This window comes from Procambarus clarkii, chromosome 31 (genome assembly GCF_040958095.1).
Source record: "Procambarus clarkii isolate CNS0578487 chromosome 31, FALCON_Pclarkii_2.0, whole genome shotgun sequence".
Lineage (NCBI taxonomy): Eukaryota > Metazoa > Arthropoda > Malacostraca > Decapoda > Cambaridae > Procambarus > Procambarus clarkii.
In genome coordinates, this window is record NC_091180.1 from 32016850 (window position 1) to 32022849 (window position 6000).

A 6000-nucleotide genomic window follows, 5' to 3' on the forward strand; every position below is an offset into this window, starting at 1 on the left:
CGGCCCGCCTCTCGACTACCACAGGATTACGAGTCCCGCGCGCTGTTCACTCAGCTACCAGCGCCCCTGGTGGTGCGACAGTGGTGGTGGACTGTGTCTGATGTTAGATGACCAGTCAACATTACAAACCAGTTGAGGCCAATATCAACACTTTACTAACCCATTTTAGCAATAAAACATTTACTCAGTAGTTTATTACCATTATAAATTATTTTATTAATAGGCTACGTACATAAACCCTCAAACTTATGTACAGGTAAACACCTAGAAGCATAATTTCAGAACATACAGTCCACTTTTAAATATACAATCCATCCTTAATTATTATTAATAAATTACTTTAATTTCAAAAATTACTAAATAAATTCCTGGTGGGAAAATACCCCACAGTTGTGTAAAGTGTTCTTCATTCATACATATGTTTGCCCCAACTCGTCCTCGACTCGAATCCATTACATTCAGCGGTCGACCCCACCCATTCATAAATTCTAACATGCTGTTTATTCAAAACGAGAATTTCCTCAAATATAAATTAATATTATATTATATTAGCATATTGTGCATATATAGGCATAGGTTAGGTTAGGTGTTTAGGTTCTGTTGGCGATTATTTGTATTTGTAGTACGTGGGTGAAGCATTTACAGCGTTGTGGTTCGAACAAAATTCGTCAGTGAAGCACTTGTTCCGGATATGTTCGAACGTCAGCAGTTGTGAGTCGTGTGTAAACCGCTTTTCATTCATAAACAGGGGGTTTGGCGGGTGCATGGAATCACTTTTGGATCTTTGTTTGGAGGACGGGCTGCAGTGAAGCACTTGTTCCGGAAGTGTTCGAACCTCATCAGTTGTGAATCGTATGTAAACCGGTTTTCATTCATAAAAAGCGGGGTTGGCGGGTGCATGGAATCACTTTTAGGTCTTTGTTTGGAGGACGGGCTGATTTGCCGATAAGATTAATAAGCATTTTACATTTGGTTATGAGAGAAGGCATCCTATGCTCGTCCCCATAGATGCACTTATACATTTTAATGCATCATGTAAACAAATGCGGTATTTTCATGAATGCATATTAATGTATACTGGAATTAAGCGAATAGGTTAAATTATTAATTATGGATCAGGTGTCAATTATTTGTTTTTACACTTTGTGGGTGAAGCATTCAGTGTGCTTCGAGCGCTGTTCGGAAAAAAAGGTTAGAATGAAAGCAACTGAGCAGCCCACCAGGCTAGTCCAAGTGCAGTGAAAAGCTCTGTACCTCAAGGTACAGTCCTTGCACCGCTGCTTTTCCTTATTCTCATATCAGATATAGACAAAAATACAAGTCACAGCTTCGTATCATCCTTTGCAGATGACACAAAAATCAGTATGAAAATTACCTCGGCTGAGGACATTGAAAAACTTCAAGCTGATATTAATAAAGTTTTCGACTGGGCATCAGAAAATAACATGATGTTTAACAGTGATAAATTCCAGGTACTCAGGTACGGTAAAAATGAGGACCTTAAACATAATACAGAGTACAAAACACAATCAAATGTACCCATAGTAGGAAAACAGCATGTAAAGGATTTGGGAATAATAATGTCTGACGACCTAACGTTTAAGGAGCATAACCAAGCAAATATTGCGACAGCCAGAAAAATGATAGGATGGATTACGAGAACTTTCAAATCCAGGGATCCCATCACAATGGTTGTACTCTTCAAGTCACTTGTGTTGTCCCGTCTTGAGTACTGCTCAGTACTCACTTCCCCCTTCAGAGCAGGAGAGATTGCTGAAATAGAGGGAATACAGAGAACATATACGGCACGCATAGACGCAATAAAGCACCTAAATTATTGGGATCGTCTCAAAGTCCTCCAAATGTACTCACTAGAAAGAAGACGAGAGAGATATCAAATAATATACACCTGGAAGATACTGGAGGGCCAAGTACCAAATCTACACAGTAAAATAACAACGTACTGGAGTGAACGATATGGAAGAAAATGTAGAATAGAACCTGTGAAGAGCAGAGGTGCCATAGGCACAAGCAGAGAACACTGTATAAACATCAGAGGTCCGCAATTGTTCAACGTCCTCCCAGCAAGCATAAGAAATATTGCCGGAACAACCGTGGACATTTTCAAGAGGAAACTAGATTTATTCCTCCAAGGAGTGCCGGACCAACCGGGCTGTGGTGGGTATGTGGGCCTGCGGGCCGCTCCAAGCAACAGCCTGGTGGACCAAACTCTCACAAGTCAAGCCTGGCCTCGGGCCGGGCTTGGGGAGTAGAAGAACTCCCAGAACCCCATCAACCAGGTATCAACCAGGTAACCAGGTCCTCCTAAGACCCAAAAGTTATTCCATCCACCCGCCAACCCCAGCTGTTTATGAATGAAAAACGGTTTAAACACGACTCACAACTGATGACGTTATCTTCTTGAGGTTATCTTGAGATGATTTCGGGGCTTTAGTGTCCCCGCGGCCCGGTCCTCGACCAGGCCTCCACCCCCAGGAAGCAGCCCGTGACAGCTGACTAACACCCAGGTACCTATTTTACTGCTAGGTAACAGGGGCATAGGGTGAAAGAAACTCTGCCCATTGTTTCTCGCCGGCGTCTGGGATCGAACCCGGGACCACAGGATCACAAGTCCAGCGTGCTGTCCGCTCAGCCGACCGGCTCCCATGGAATAACTTTTCCTAAGTCATGTAAACTTAACTTTCTTAAGTCATGTAAATATGCTGATTTTCTTTTACGGGTAGCAGTTAATTATTGAATTAAGCATCTTTTGTGTTGGCAGCATGTTTAGAGTTAAAAAGTCAATTCCCTGGCACGAGCCAGTCTATTTTATAATTAGCAACATAATATCTATGAGAAGAACCTGAAGGGTTATCTTGAGATGATTTTGGGACTTAGCGTCCCCGCGGCCCGGTCCTCGACCAGTCCTTCATTTTATTACCCCCCCCCCAGGAAGTAGCCCGTATCAGCTGTCTAATTGGCAGGTAACTACTTACTGCTAGGTGAACAAGCACATTAGGGTGAAAGAAACTCTGCCCATTTGTTTCCGCCTCCACCGGGAATCGAACCCTGAACCTCAGAACTACGAATCCCGAGCGCTATCCACTCAGCTGTCAGCCCTCCTTGTCAGGGTTACAGGATTTACAGGAGAGGAGGCAATGCAGTTTGATGGATGAAGTCTTAGAAGTAAACAATCACAGAGCACAACTACTTTTCTAGACGGCATCACAGACCTTGAACAACGGAGAGCGGAACACGTCATTTCCCCCTGAGCGGCGGGCGGGTGATCACGCTGTGACTGAAGGTACACGGCTAGAGAAGCTGAGCTTGCATAACCTCTGCCGGATATTGCAAGGGGATTTTCCTCAGATGGAAGGCGACTGCGCCTGAATGTGGCAGTATAGCACGCATGGAACTAATGGTGGTGTTATATTGTTTCAAGTGATGAGTGATATTTATGGATAGTGTATTGATTCACTTTAAATTATGAAGACGACTTACTGACATTTTAAAGATTAAATTTATGTATAAGTTCAACATTTATGGACTACGATAAAGGCAGTTAAAATTTATGAACTATAACCCTCTTAGAGGTTCTAATAATATTTAACAGCAAATATTGACCTCATTTACATTATGTAAACATGATATATTTACATTATGTAAATATTATATATTTAGGAAGTTGACTAGCATGCAGGAGGAGGTGGTAAGGAGCAGTCTGTGTAACACTGTTACCCAACACAAGGACACAGTATACAAGGTGGGTCTCACAAGAACACAGTATACAAGGTGGGTCTCACAAGGACACAGTATACAAGGACACAGTATACAAGGTGGGTCTCACAAGGACACAGTATACAAGGACACAGTATACAAGGTGGGTCTCACAAGGACACAGTATACAAGGTGGGTCTCACAAGGACACAGTATACAAGGTGGGTCTCACAAGGACACAGTATACAAGGACACAGTATACAAGGAGGGTCTCACAAGGACACAGTATACAAGGACACAGTATACAAGGAGGGTCTCACAAGGACACAGTATACAAGGTGAGTCTCACAAGGACACAGTATACAAGGAGGGTCTCACAAGAACACAGTATACAAGGTGGGTCTCACAAGGACACAGTATACAAGGACACAGTATACAAGGTGGGTCTCACAAGGACACAGTATACAAGGTGGGTCTCACAAGAACACAGTATACAAGGAGGGTCTCACAAGGACACAGTATACAAGGTGGGTCTCACAAGGACACAGTATACAAGGTGGGTCTCACAAGAACACAGTATACAAGGTGGGTCTCACAAGGACACAGTATACAAGGAGGGTCTCACAAGGACACAGTATACAAGGACACAGTATACAAGGAGGGTCTCACAAGGACACAGTATACAAGGAGGGTCTCACAAGGACACAGTATACAAGGACACAGTATACAAGGAGGGTCTCACAAGGACACAGTATACAAGGACACAGTATACAAGGAGGGTCTCACAAGGACACAGTATACAAGGTGGGTCTCACAAGGACACAGTATACAAGGTGGGTCTCACAAGGACACAGTATACAAGGAGGGTCTCACAAGGACACAGTATACAAGGACACAGTATACAAGGAGGGTCTCACAAGGACACAGTATACAAGGAGGGTCTCACAAGGACACAGTATACAAGGAGGGTCTCACAAGGACACAGTATACAAGGACACAGTATACAAGGAGGGTCTCACAAGGACACAGTATACAAGGAGGGTCTCACAAGGACACAGTATACAAGGAGGGTCTCACAAGGACACAGTATACAAGGAGGGTCTCACAAGAACACAGTATACAAGGAGGGTCTCACAAGGACACAGTATACAAGGTGGGTCTCACAAGGACACAGTATACAAGGAGGGTCTCACAAGGACACAGTATACAAGGTGGGTCTCACAAGGACACAGTATACAAGGTGGGTCTCACAAGGACACAGTATACAAGGTGGGTCTCACAAGGACACAGTATACAAGGTGGGTCTCACAAGGACACAGTATACAAGGTGGGTCTCACAAGGACACAGTATACAAGGTGGGTCTCACAAGGACACAGTATACAAGGTGGGTCTCACAAGGACACAGTATACAAGGTGGGTCTCACAAGGACACAGTATACAAGGTGGGTCTCACAAGGACACAGTATACAAATAATGTCTCCCAAAAGTCCAGATAATGATAGTGGAGAAGGGCCAATCCTTCACAACATATTATGCCCACATTAGTTGTGTTAACAGACAAACTGCCAATTAGCTCAACATTACTAAAGAGTTCCACATTACAATCATATCCCGCTGATGACCAGATACCTTAACTAGCTGAGTACATTACTGAACTGCTGTTGTCCTTGGATAATCTGGAGATAACACCTAATCACCTCAGTTCCGAAATCATGAAATATATGATAACAAACCTATGATTTTTTTCTGACAGCTTGGTGGACAGCGCCTTGGATTCGTAGTTTTGAGGTTCCGGGTTCGATCCCCGGTGGAGGAGGAAAATAATGGGCAAAATGTTTCTTTCACCCTGATGCCCCCTGTTACCTATCAGTAAATAGTACCTGGGAGTTAGCTGCTACTGGCTGCTTCCTGGGGGTGTGTAAAAAAAAGGAGGCCTGCTAGAGGACCGGGCCGCTGGGACACTAAGCCCTGAAATCCTCTCAATAAAGAAGGTACCAGGTACGCAAGGGTGCATAGTGCTCCTGGCTGTCTAGGTTCGAAACTTTCTGGGGTGTGGAGTTTTAAGCTGCATATTGGCTTGGGGACAATTCAAGCTTGTGCGCATATATATATATATATATATATATATATATATATATATATATATATATATATATATATATATATATATATATATATATATATGCGAACAAGCCTGAATAGTCCCCAGGACTATTTGCGAATGAAAACTCACACCCCAGAAGTGACTCGAACCCATACTCCCAGGAGCAACGCAACTGGTA

At 43.4% G+C, this 6000-nt stretch overlaps 1 protein-coding gene across 1 annotated transcript in view; it reads right to left on the bottom strand.

The window, feature by feature from the left end:
* The window catches only part of LOC138370350 (fucose mutarotase-like), a 33592-nt gene extending 30338 nt beyond the window's left edge, over nt 1-3254 (bottom strand). The window contains exon 1 of the mRNA XM_069334697.1: nt 3234-3254. The gene's annotated coding sequence lies outside the window, so the exon portion shown is untranslated. The remainder of the gene's footprint in view (nt 1-3233) is intronic.
* Between the last annotated feature and the right edge of the window lie 2746 nt (nt 3255-6000).